The sequence below is a fragment of the Mustela erminea genome, chromosome 3, assembly GCF_009829155.1.
Source record: "Mustela erminea isolate mMusErm1 chromosome 3, mMusErm1.Pri, whole genome shotgun sequence".
NCBI lineage: Eukaryota > Metazoa > Chordata > Mammalia > Carnivora > Mustelidae > Mustela > Mustela erminea.
The window spans coordinates 12,451,572-12,465,962 of NC_045616.1; the positions used below are offsets into that span (position 1 = coordinate 12,451,572).

Here is a 14,391-nt window from a genome sequence, read left to right on the forward strand (position 1 = left end):
TGCAGAACTTATCAAATTCAACGCCAGGGGAAAGGACACAGGGTTTGAAACATGGCGGATGATATGTACCAGCAACAGAGGACTAACACTGCAGAACCATCCCTGGGTCTCATCAGGTTCAGCCTGGATGAATGAATTTACATGAAAATGAGAAATGACAGAAAGCTTCAAACCAGATTACATGCTTATGGTCAGCATTTAAATATGATTTGGAGGAACCGGTGACTGCTATAGAAACTGATGAGGAAACACATGAAAGAAATATATAAATCAACAAAATAGAATATTCTGATGCTTTTTGTCAGGGGAGATGGTAGCGTATGAGTTGTTCCTCCATTAAGAGTTGGTTGAAACAAAGAATTTATTGTGTATGGAATACAGAAGACTTCGTATGGCTGCCTCTTCAAATGTAGAAGACATTCAAAATAGAAATCTGTGTAAATATTTTTTTGTTTTTTTGAAGATTTTATTTATTTATTTACCAGAGAGAGAGAGAGAGAGAGAGAGTGAGAGCGCACAGGCAGGCAGAGTGGCAGCAGAGGCAGAGGGAGTAGCAGGCTCCCCACAGAGCAAGGAGCCCGATGTGGTACTTTATCCCAGGTCGCTGGGATCATGACCTGAGCTGAAGGCAGCCGATTAACTAACTGAGCCACCCAGGCGTCCCAAAACCTGTGTAAATTTTGATATAAGGCATGATCAAGGATTCCTCCACTACTGAACTTAATTTGATGATAACTCAAGAATTCTTAATCTAAAGGGCACTTTTATTTTTTTTTCCAACTGTTTGAATAAATGTGATCACCAACATGCAGCACTCTTTTTTTTAGGAATTTATTTGGTCTGTTGTCTTCTCAGACAATTTCTGGAGTTTTTGTTTTGTTTTTGTTTTGTCCTTAAATTAAATTTGATGTTTCCTTTAAAAAAGAAACAAACAAACAAAAAAAAACAAGGAATCCAGTTAAGAAATGGGCAGAAGACATGAATAGATATTTTTCCAAAGAAGACATCCAGAAGGCTGACAGACACATGAAAAGATGCTCAACATCACTCATCATCAGGGGAATACAAATCAAAACTGTGATGAAATACCATCTCACACCAGTCAGAATGGCTAAAATTAACAACACAGGCAACAACAGGTGTTGGCGAGGATCCTGAGAAAGAGGAACCCTCTTGCATTGTTGGTGGGAATGTAAACTGGTGTAGCCACTCTGCAGAACAGTATGGAAGTTCCTCACCAAGTTAAAAGTAGAGCTACACTATGACGCAGCAATTACACTACTAGGTAGTTAGCCAAAGGATACAAAAATACAGATTTGAAGGGGCACATATCCCTTGATGTTTACAGCAGCATTATCAATAATAGCCAAATTGTGGAGAGAGTCAGATGTCCATTGATAGATGAATGGATAAAGATGTGGTACATACTCTTGTTCAACATAGTATTAGAAGTCCTAGCAACAGCAATCAGACTACAAAGAGAAATAAAAGGTATCCAAATTGGCAATGAAGAAGTCAAACTCTCTCTCTTCGCAGATGACATGATTCTTTATATGGAAAACCCAAAAGACTCCACCCCCAAACTACTAGAACTCATACAGCAATTCAGCAACGTGGCAGGATACAAAGTCAATGTGCAGAAATCAGTGGCTTTCTTATACACTAATAATGAAAATACAGAAAGGGAAATTAGAGAATCGATTCCATTTACTATAGCACCAAGAACCGTAAGATACCTGGGAATAAACCTAACCAAAGAGGTAAAGGATCTGTACTTGAACTACATAACACTCATGAAAGAAATTGAAGAACACACAAAAAGATGGAAGACCATTCCAAGCTCTTGTATCGGAAGAATAAACATTGTTAAAATGTCTATACTGCCTAGAGCAATCTATACTTTTAACGCCATTCCAATCAAAATTCCACCGGTATTCTTCAAAGAGCTGGACCAAATAATCCAAAAATTTGTATGGAATCAGAAGAGACCCCGCATCACTAAGGAAATGTTGAAAAACAAAAATAAAGCTGGGGGCATCACATTACCTGATTTCAAGCTTTACTACAAAGCTGTGATCACCAAGACAGCATGGTACTGGCATAAAAACAGACACATAGACCAGTGGAACAGAGTAGAGAGCCCAGATATGGACCCTCAACTCTATGGTCAATTAATCTTCAACAAAACAGGAAAAAATATACAGTGGAAAAAAAGATAGTCTCTTCAATAAATGGTGCTGGGAAAACTGGCAGCTATATGTAGAAGAATGAAACTCGACCATTCTCTTACACCATATACAAAGATAAACTCAAAATGGATAAAAGGCCTCAATGTGAGACAGGAATCCATCAGAATCCTAGAGGAGAACATAGGCAGTAATCTCTTCTATATCAGCCACAGCAACTTCTTTCAAGATATGTCTCCAAAGGCAAAGGAAACAAAAGCAAAAATAAACTTTTGGGACTTCATAAAAATCAAAAGCTTCTGCACAGCAAAGGAAAGAGTCAAGAAAACAAAGAGGCAACCCACGGAATGGGAGAAGATATTTGCAAATGACAGTACAGACAAAAGGTTGATATCCAGGATCTATAATGAACTCCTCAAACTCAACACACATGAAACAGGCAAACATATCAAAAAATGGGCAGAAGATATGAACAGACACTTCTCCAATGAAGACATACAAATGGCTATCAGACACATGAAAAAATGTTCATCATCACTAGCCCTCAGGGAGATTCAAATTAAAATCACATTGAGATATCACCTTACACCAGTTAGAATGGCCAAAATTAACAAAACAGGAAACAACATGTGTTGGAGAGGATGTGGAGAAAGGGGAACCCTCTTACAGTGTTGGTGGGAATGCAAGTTGGTGCAGCCTCTTTGGAGAACAGTGTGGAGATTCCTCAAGAAATTAAAAATAGAACTTCCCTATGACCCTAAAATTGCATTCCTGGGTATTTACCCCAAAGATACAGATGTAGTGAAAAGAAGGGCCATCTGTACCCCAATGTTTATAGCAGCAATGGCCACGGTCGCCAAACTATGGAAAGAACCACGATGCCCTTCAACGGATGAATGGATAAGGAAGATGTGGTCCATATACACTATGGAGTGTTATGCCTCCATCAGAAAGGATGAATACCCAACTTTTGTAGCAACACGGACCGGACTGTAAGAGATTATGCTGAGTGAAATAAGTCAAGCAGAGAGAGTCAACTATCATATGGTTTCACTTATTTGTGGAGCATAACAAATATCATGGAGGACAAGGGATCTTGGAGAGGATAAGGGAGTTGGGGTAAATTGGAAGGGGAGGTGAATCATGAGAGACTATGGACTCTGAAAAACAACTGAGGGGTTTGATGTGGCGGGGGGGTGGGAGGTTGGGGTACCAGGTGGTGGGTATTATAGAGGGCACAGATTGCATGGAGCACTGGGTGTGGTGAAAAAATAATGAATACTGTTTTTCTGAAAATAAATTAATTTAATTAAAAATTTTAATTTAAAAAAATTTAATTTAATTAATTTAATTTAAATATACAATGGCATATTACTCAGCCATCAGAAAGAATGAAATCTTTACAATTTCAATGACATGGATGAAACTAGAGGGTCTTATGCTAAGCAAAGTAAGTCAGTCAGAAAAGGATAAATACCATACGATTTCATTCATATGTGGAATTTAAGAAAGAAAACAGATGAAAATATGGGAAAGGAGGAAAACAAATCATAAGTGACTCTCAACAATTGAGAGCAATCTTAGGGTTGATGGAGCAAGATGGCTAGATGGGCAAGGGGGGCACTTGGGATGAGCAGTGGGTGTTGCGTGTAAGTGACAAATCACTGAATTCTACTCTTGAAACCAACACTGCATCACTGTTACCTTCCTTGAAGGTAAATAAAAACTTGAACAGGAGGGGAAAAAATAACATTTGCTTATCAAAAAATGCCACTGAGAGAATAAAAAAGGAAGGCACAGACTGAGAAATTACATGACGTGCACTAGATATAAACAATAAGATGTTATACCCAGAATATGTTTTTTAAAGATTTACAAATCAAAAGACAAACACCGCACTTAAAAAAAAATGGGCAAATATTTGAGAATAATTTCTGAAAGAAGATATCCAAATGGCCATTCGTTGTATGAAACAGTTTGCTTAGTTTCATCCCCGTCTGATTTCTTCTTCTTTTTTTTAAAGATTTTATTTATTTATTTGACAGACAGAGATCACAAGTAGGCAAAGAGGCAGGCACAGAGAGAGGAGGAAGCAGGCTCAGAGCAGAGAGCCGGATGCCGGGCTCAATCCCAGGACCCTGGGATCATGACCTGAGCCAAAGGCAGAGGCTTTAACCCACTGAGCCACCCAGGCGCCCCATCCCTGTCTGACTTCTAAATGTTGCAACCACAGCCCACCTCTTCTGGTGTTGACCTTTAAATTTATTTTTCTGTCCTAAACCTCTCCTCTGAGATCCTGACCCACAGATTACACTACTCACTGGCTGTCACACAGACAAGTAAAAAAAAATTATATATATATATATATATATATATATATATATATATATATATATATGTATGTATGTATTCATTCAAAGGTGAATTCATTATCCTCACACTCACAATTCATTTCTCAATTTTTTCCTATAATTCTTTTTTTTTAGTTGGAATAAGTGAATACCTTGTGTATTATGTGTGCATTGAGTAAATATTTACTGCTGTAGACAATTCCTTTTTAATTGATCATCAGCTAGGCTCTCATGGATACCTCAATCAGAAAATCAAAGGCTGTTGCATACTTAGAAAGCAAGATATTTTATATACTACATTTGGTTTATTTTCTCCTGTCAGCATCATTTGAAAATTTTCTCTTTTTTTAAATTCTTAAAAAACTTTTTTTTATTATGTTCAGTTAGCCACTGTGTAGTACATAATTAGCCCTTGATGCAGTGTTCAGTAAATCATTAGTTAAGTATAGCACCCAGTGCTCATAAGAGCACATGTCCTCTTCAATACCCATCACCCTGTTACCCCTTCCCCTACCCTCCTCCCCTCTGAAACCCCCAGATTATTTCTCAGGGTCCACAGTATCTCATTATTCAATGGTATCTCCTTCTCTTCAGTTACTCCTGCAAGAAATCCAAGAGTCACCTGCTGTTTCACCTTCTATCTCCATTCTCCTCTTCATCTTTAACAATAGACTCCCACATCATGTTTTATTTATGTGTGAATTAATTTACCCGTTTATAATATAAACATTATATAGAAACATTCTGACACAAGAGCTATATATTTCCAATAATTCATATATCTCTATTGTAATCTGTCGCTGTTTTCTGCACCATCCTGTCCACACACCTCCCCACAGGTGGTAAGTGCTAGTCTGCATTTGTGTTTTTAATTCCTTTGCATCACAGATAAGCAAGGAGGAAGATACACAGAGATGTATGCCTAACCAACATTGTTTAGTTTTGCTCCCTTCTACAAATGGCATTGTACTGTATATATTCTTCTAGGACTTGCTTTTTCGACTCACCATTGTTACAAAGACTCAGCAAAGTTGCCCCCATTAATTGGGGCACTTCCTTGTATTGGGATTACCATTCCATGGTGCGGCTATACCATAATTTATGTTACTTGCTCCCACAAATGGGCATCTCAGTGTTTTCAATTTTTTGCTACCATGAACAGTGTTGGTATGGACATCTTTGCACACATCTCCTGAGATTCGTGTGCAAGAATTTTCCAGGTTCTACTCATGGGTGTTAAAGTACGCAAATATTCAATGATCTGAATTCATTGCAAATTGTTTTCCAAGCAGTTGCTCTAAATCACATTCCCTTGACCCCCAACAGTGGATCCACTTCTATGTTTGGTAATGTCAAATGTCTTAATTTTGATCAATGAAGTGTCTATAAAATTATCTTAATGCGGTTTTGGTTTTCATATCCCTGATTAGTAGAAATTAGGGATCATTTCATATATTTAAAGGCTAAAAGATTTTCCTCTTTTCAGAATTGCATATCACATCTTTTGCCCTTTTTCTACTGAAAAAAACGTTTGAATATATCTTCTGGTCTGTAAAAGTTCTTTATCCATTGTTCCAATCCCTTGTCAATTTTACATATTATAATGATTACTTCAAAGTTTATGACTTTTTTCCCTGCTTTCTTTTTTTTTAAATATTTTATTTATTTGAGAGAGAGAGAGAGAGCATGAAAGGGGCGAGGGGCAGAGGGAGAAGCCGGCTCCCTGATGAGCAGAGGGCCTGATGTGGGACTCGATTCTGGGACTCCAGGATCATGACCTGAGCCAAAGGCAGTTGCTTAACCAACTGAGCCACCCAGGTGCCCTTTCCCCTACTTTCTTAAAGGCCTATTTGGATGACAACATTTAATTTTAATGAGGGACCTGAGATCTGTCTACATGGAGCTCATTTTTATTTCCACACATTTGGAATTCAAAGAACTCTGTGTGGCCTGGGTCAGGGCAGTTGTCCACCACCCACTGAAAATGGGTTAGGTATTTAAGAAGGCTCCCCACCTGCTAGTGGAAGGAAGGTGAGAGCAGGTCCAGGTTAGCTTAAGTGGAGAGCACTGTGAGACACATCTGTTCTAGACATCACATCAGGTTCTCTGAATGGCTGAAACAGCAAAAGGTTTGGGACAGTTTTACATTCCAAAGCACTATGATTTGGAGCCCCTTGGGAAGGAGCTGCCTGACGTACAAAAAAATGAGGCAATGGGGGAACTATTGGCTGAAAAGTCTGAGAGTAATGTAGTCCTATCCCTTTGTTGGACTTCAGCCCGTTCTAGACTGATGCTTCCAGTTTTTGAGATATTCAAATGCCTCCCTCCTTCCTTCATTCCACTCACCACACTCATATCAAAAACTCAAATTATCCCTTGAGTTCTCCTGGTAGAAAGATTATGGCAGTAAACCTTGAAATTTTTAAATTACTCTATTCATTTACCTTAAATCACTTCAGTTCCTAACATGGGATGAAGGTAGACAACAAGGTTATTAAAGGTGAGCTCAGTGTGATGGATGTTTGGAACAATGTTTATAGCAGCAGTGTCCACAACAGCCAAACTACGGAAAGAGCCCAGATGCCCATGGACAGATGAATGGATAAAGGAGATGTGATATATATATATATATATACACAATGGAATATTCATCAAAAAATGAAATCTTACCATTTGCAATGATGTGGATGGAACTACAGGGTATTATGCTAAGTGAAATAAGTCAGTCAAAGAAAGGCAAATACCATATGATTTCACTTATATGTGGAATTCAAGAAACAAAAGAGGGAACATAGGGGAAGGGAAGGAAAAATAAAGTATGATAAAAACAGAGAAGGAGGTAAATTACAAGAGACTTTTAAGACTTGGAAATAAATTAAGGGTTGCTGGAGGAGAGGTGGGTGGGGGGAATGGGGTAACTGGGTGACGGGCATTAAGGAGGGCACTTGATGGAACAAGTAACCGATAATCACTAAATTCTACCCCTGAAACTAATAATACACTGTATGTCAACAAAATTGAGTTTAAATAATTTTTTTTAAAAAGAAGTGGGCAGAATATTAAGCGGGGGTTAGATGGAGAGAGGTGTTATTCTTTTTATAAATCTTATAGAGACCTTGTTATAGAAATGTGAATACTTGAATGTGCTAATTTTCAATGAGACGTAAGTTGGTGGAAAAAAGAAGAAAAGTAAAATGAATTCATCCCCGTGGCCCCAGAAGTGGTAAGTGTAAACAAGACATGATTGGAGAAAATGAGATAAGAAGGAAGAACCAAGGGAAGAAACAGAAAAAGAATCTAAGAAAAATCGAGGTTGTTAGTTGAGTGGGAGAAAACCGGTATTTGGAGCCACGCACATGTGTCTTCATGGGGTGGAGAACACCGGGGGCAGTTTGGAGCCTATGTTCATCATTCGCAGGAGCAATATAGCAGATCAGACAAGTCAGACGAGCTGTTGGAGGTCAGGCCTCACCCAAGACCCTGGTAAAATCCCCAGGCAGAGGTCCATAAGGATCTTTTCTGCGGTGTGGTGCATAAACAGTGACTCTTGGAAACTGAAAAAATGAAATGAAATGAAATGAATAAAATTAAAATAAAACTAACTAACTAACTAAATAAATAAATACATAAAATAATAAATACTCAAATTTTCGATTCATCCATGAATAAGGAATCTGAGGAATCCGTTCAACCCAAACCCCCAAGAGACCAAGCAAGTGGAAATCCCACTACTTGACAAATCACCAAGCTGTCAGCAGAGGGCGTGCCTGCCCAAGGAAGACAGAATTCAGATCCCCAGCGCGCTCAGGAAACCAAGAATCAAGTCAGTTGGGTTATTTGTAAAACTATTTACTTTCCTTTTTTCTTTCTCTTTTTCAGATCTAGAAGAGTTTATTTTGGAGAAGGACTGTTATATTTTCTATTTTTTTCTACATTTTACAAGAGCTATACTATGAGCAATATTATTTATATGATCAGGAAAAAATGTTATTTGAAAATAAAATTCATTCTTCAACTTTCTAGTCAAATAGTACAGAAAATTATAGGTATTTGCCATACGGCAAAATACCAATTGTTGAATCATCTCAGTAGAAGAAATATGAATCTTCTTGGCACGGGTCCTTCAACTCTGTGGGTTTGAGAATTTTTGTAAAAAACTTTGGGGAATGCCTTGAATATAAAACTGAGAAAAGTCTTAGGAGAAAAAAAGCAATTTACATCTATAAATTCTAGGACTTCTATCTAAATAATAGAACCAGTCTCTTAGACACCCTCACTCCTAGGTACCGATGAGCAAATGTTGAAAAATTCTTATTCTTATTAAGTATTTGTTCAAACATTCCCTTCTGATTATGAAAAATCTTCTAACATTTCCATGACAGAACATAGACTACCAGGTACTGTTGTTACTTAACAAATTACCCCAACCACTTAAGTTTGCTCACTGTTTGTGGGTCATAAATGCAGGAAGGGCTTGTCTTGCCTGGGCAGTGGTCACTTGGGATGTCCTGTGCAGGTGCATTTGGAGGTCAGCAGGCTGGTGCAAAATGGCTCGCTCACATGGCCGTGGCCCCCAGCAAGACAGTCTCAGGGTCATGAGACTTCTTACATGGGAGCTTTGCCCAGCCCAAGGCTCCTAGCTTGAGCAGCCCAGCAAACCAGGCAGAAGCTGGGTCCCTTTTCATGTTCTGACCTCAGTCCTGCTGCATGGCTTCATGGTTGGTCCCACGGTGGGTTGCTCCTGTTGTCTTCATCCAGGAGGGCATTAAGGGCTCTGGTGAGGCCTGACCACCACTCACCTACCCCATTTGGAGCTGAGGGGCGCTCCCTTTTCCTAAATAGAAACTTAAAAAATAGTAATAATAATAATAAGCAAACGCTATCTTCAAGGAGAGGTTTTTGACAGGTTTGGCCACATGGCTCATACCCAGAGAAGACTGACTGACCATCATATCTTACAGGGTGAGAGAATTTTTAGCTGAACACATGGCTGCCACTCCATTTACTTAGTCTCCCCTGAAAGCTGGGGAGCAAGAACAAGTTCTTGTGAGTGGGAGGTGAGGGAAGGTCTTCTGTACAAAGTCTGGGTATCATTCTAAAACAAAAAAGTTCATCCTCTCCTCCGTCCTGACCGGAGCCGGGACATCATCTTTAACTGGGAGCTGGGATGTGCGTGTTGAAGATATTAGGATGACAAATGAAAGACTGGGTCCCTAGTAGGTGTGGATGTGTTGGAGCAGTCCAGAAACACACCCACTTGGATCCTTGAGCAAGTGAGAAACAGGCCATCTTATTTAGGCCAGGATCATGTTGGGTCTCTGTTCCAGCTGCCAGACTGACACCCCTTCAGATAAAAGTCCTTTGCTTTTTAACACAGATGGACTGTGCATCTCCTGGGAAAAAGCAAACAGATCCCTGGGTACATGGCTTAGGCAATGGTCACAAGAATGTAAGTAAGTCCTTTCTCCTCCCCTTAGAAAGAAAGAGCAGTAGGAATAATAAAATAAAATAAAATAAATAAAATAAAATGGAATTATAACATCAAGTGGGGATCAATCGGAAGGTGCCAGGCTCTCTGACTTTTCCTGGAGGGTCTCCCACAACAGTGCACCAGCAGCCAGAGGGTCTGGGAAGGATGTGAGGTCTACACTGTCAAAAATAGTGGGTGTCTGGGTGGCTCAGTCGGTCAGGCACCTGACTCTTGGTTTCAGCTCAGGTCAAGATCTCAGAGTCCTGGGATCAAGCCCCATGTCAGACTTTGTTTTGGGTGGGGGGATATGCTTTTGGATTCTCTCTCTCCCTCTGCCCTTCCTCCCCTATTTGTGTGCGCTCTCTCTCTCAAATAAATAAACCTTTTTAAAAACACTTAAGGAAAAACAATCTGCTCCCTTCTCAGTAAGCATTTCTGGGTCTAAGTGATCTAGAAGAATTTCAGTTGTCATGTGTGACCCTGGGAAAGCCTTGCTCCCGGAAGCACCCTGGCCTTGCTTCTCACACAGTCCACTGGGATTAGGGCCATAGGCGGCTTAAACTCTGCCCCCCTCCAGGTCAAGTTTCCTAATGCACTCCCCAGGATCTCTCCACCACCCTGCCCTCTCAAATGTTCTCTGTCACTGTCCTAAATCAGGCCCCTGGGCCCAGTGTGTGCCAGAGGTCCCAAAATTTCCTACACAATCACTGGCCCCTCCCTTAGTAAGAGGAATCTGACTAAACAGTTACTTTTTCCAGCAGGCTGGTGGTATGTTTGTGTGAGCCGGTTCCAGCCAGGGAGCTATAATTGGGCTGTTTGATGGCTTCCAAGAAAGGAGTGCTGGCCACAGGAATTCACCTTTTGCCCTTCTTCCTTCCTCTTTCGTCCTGCCTAAAACGTGAGCATGCCGACCAGAGCTCCCACAGCCGAAGAGTAACATCTAGGATGGCAGTCCCCTGCAAAGCAGTGAGACACAGAGACAGAAGACAGCTGGGCCCTAGACCCACCTAGAGCCCTAGACCACCTGGCTCTCGCTTCCCTAAGACGTCGTGACGAGTTTTCTGCTGTATGCATCTGGATCTGATCCAGCGTCCTGTCCGAGCGTTTTAGTATCAAGAGCCAGATTTCAAGGAACCTGAAGGGGCAGCAGGAGAGAGAGTAACAGCCTCAGGACCACCCAGGCCCCTTTCTCTCAACAGCTAAGCCTGTACTCACTCGCCTTCCTCCCACCATCAGGTGGGGTCAAAAAGGAAACCTGGGGAAAGAGAGCACCCAGGACAGAGATTTCTCAAAGACATGGACGGTTGCTTTCACGCATACTAATCCTCACAAGCACCCTAAAGGGAGGCCGGCACTGTTGTCCCTGCCCCTCAGGAAGAGGCTCTGGCAGGACAAAATGGCTGAGGCAGAGCTGGGCCCAGCATAGGTCTTCCTGTGACAGGACTTCACCACCACGCACGGTCTCTGGGTCTCAGAACAGAGGTGGTGCTCCTCCCCTCCCCTCTGCTCCAATTATAAGCTCTCTGTGACATGCCCAGGTTAGACAGAGGGTGGTTGGGACAACGGATGGAGGTTCAAGGGCCCCACCTGAGGCAAACCACTGATCTCTACAGAAATCCTGTTGGGAAGCCTGAAATCCAGCATTTGTGGAAGATTATCAAGAAAAAGGATAAGCGAGGAAAATTTTGACACAGGTAAATATTTGACATGGTTATGAAACAGTGTACAGGGCATATATAAGTGTTCCACTCATATAAAGCTAAATAAATATTTCTGTGCCTTCATGAATTTTATTGAAGAATAAGTGTTTTATTTATTTATGCAAGAAAGAAATTTGGCAGGTATAAATAGAGACGAGGGGGAATGTGGAAGTGTGAATATTTTTATTATCATCTGCTTCCTGATTTTCTAAGATGCAAACGTATTGCTTTTGTAATAAGAAAGGCTAAGTGGCCTTTAAGAATTTCAGTTGTCAAGTGTTGGATCGGATGTGGAGAAAGGGGAATCCTCTTACACTGCTGGTGGGAATGCAAGTTGGTGCAGCCACTGTGGAGAACAGTGTGGAGATTCCTTAAGAAATTAAAAACAGAGCTTCCCTATGACCCTGCAATTGTACTACTGGGTATTTACCTCAAAGATACAGATGTAGTGAAAAGAAGGGCCATCTGTACCCCAGTGTTCATAGCAGCAATGGCCACAAGGGACGAATGGATAAGGAAGATGTGGTCCATATACACTATGGAGTATTATGCCTCCATCAGAAAGGAGGAAAACCCAACTTTTTTTTTTTTTTTTAAGATTTATTTATTTGTCACGCAGAGAGAGAAATCACAAGTAGGCAGAGAGGCAGGCAAAGAGAGGGGGGAAGCAGGCTTTCTGCTGAGCGGAGAGCCCAATGCGGCACTCGATCCCAGGATGCTGAGATCATGACCTGAGCTGAAGGCAGAGGCATAACCCACTGAGCCACCCAGGTGCCCAATACCCAACTTTTTTATCTACATGGAGGGGACTGGAAGAGATTATGCTGAGGGAAAAAAGTCAAGCTGAGAGAGTCAATTATCATACGGTTTCACTTATTTGTGGAGCATAAGGAATAACACGGAGGACATGGGGAGATGGAGAGGAGAAGGGAGTTGAGGGAAATTGGAGGGGGAGATGAACCATGACAGACTGTGGACTCTGAGAAACATACTGATGGTTTTGGAGGGGAGGGAGGTGGAAAGTTGGGTGAGCCTGGTAGTGGGTATTATGGAGGGCACGTATTGCATGGAGCACTGGGTGTGCTGCATAAATAATGAATTCTGGAACACTGAAAAGAAATTTAAAAAATAAAAATTAAAAAAAAAAAAGAATTTCAGTTGTCATGTGTGAACCTGGTAAAGGGTCACACATAATTTTTTATTATTCTTTAAAAGATTTTATTTATTTGACACAGAGAGAGAAAGAGAGAGCGCGAGCAGGGGGAACGGCAAGCAGGGGAGAAGCAGACTCCCCAGGACCCTGGGATCATGACCTGAGCAGAAGGCAGCTGCTTAACTAAGCCATCCAGGCGACCCTACCTTTCATTTTTAGAAGGCATTGAAATCTAACATCAAACGCAGACCCCTCCAGGCCAGACAGGTCCCCAGCCTCAGCACCCGCTCCCACCTTTGGTCCCCTACTGTTCCCTGGTCCCCATGTTTCACTCCTCGCCCTTGCCCCTCAGTCCTGGCAGGATTCTGAACACACCCAGGGAGGTCAGCTCAGGGAAAACATGGTCAGGGTCATCACCCATTTGTCCACACTGATGCATCTGTTACCTCACAAATGAAAATCCACCAGGAAGAAGAGAGAAAATCCACCAGAAAAGAGAGAAAACGGTTAAAAAGAAACAATAGATCCAAAATGGAGTCACTTGTGGTAAACCCGTGTTGCTAAACAGGGTTTCATACCCAACCTGAATGCAGTTTCAATCTTCCTCAAGAATGCAGTCTTAACCAGTTTGGAATTTCCTGGTCAGCCCTGATGACGTAATCCACCAAAGACCCTTCTGTTTCGCAAAAGGAGGTGAACTTGCCCAAAATAAGTTTTTTGTTGTTGTTGTTTAAGTCTGTTTAGGACTTCCTTGTCCTGCCTTTAAAAACCTTCCCTTTCTGGAGCCCTTTACAACTCTTTTCTAGTTGCCAAATGGGATGCGACGATCATGAATCGTTCAGCAAGGCCAATTAGATCTTTAAAATTTAATATTTGTTATTCAACAACAGCAAAGGCCAAGAGACTGGGGGAGGGAAGGCAGAAACAGTGGTTCTCAGGAACCCGGAGCGGGAAGAGGATGGCTGGAAGTCGAGGAAGGCCTAGGGGACACAGGCAGAGGTCTGGCCTGAGCAGCTACTGGACCCACAGGCACGCTGCATCCCTGCAAGGCCTTCTGTGGGCAGCTGAGACCCTCTCCCCCTGGGAACTTGCCATCAGCACCAGCCATGCCAGTCAGTCACCAGGTGTTTTGGGGCAGACCCACCCAGCAGGGGAGCTGCAGGGAGCTGGGTGAACTCTTCAGAATTACCTTTGAATCTCTGACCTCAAGGTTCATCCTGACATTTTTATCATGTACTTTTGCGTTTGGTTTTGTACATGTACGTGTACATTTGTGCATACAGGAGGATCACAGTCCTGCAGGGACAGCAGCCATGCACCCATAAACCACACCTGAAGATGACGTGACAGGGCAAATGCGGCCTGAGGACCTACATCAAAAGGGAGAGAAACAGGACCCGGAGACCTCTGGAAGTTCTCCTTGCTTCAGGAGAAACCTGAGAAATCAGCTGGTATCTTCCAAGAGTGTCCTCTCCTCGGAGATCCCTCCCAGAGGGCTGTCCCCCACCAGCCCACCATGTCAGGCTGACTG

At 41.8% G+C, this 14,391-nt stretch overlaps 1 pseudogene; it reads left to right on the forward strand.

Moving 5' to 3' along the window:
* Nucleotides 1–51: 51 nt before the first annotated feature.
* LOC116585870 lies at nucleotides 52–351 on the forward strand (annotated as a pseudogene).
* The last annotated feature ends 14,040 nt before the right edge of the window (nucleotides 352–14,391 follow it).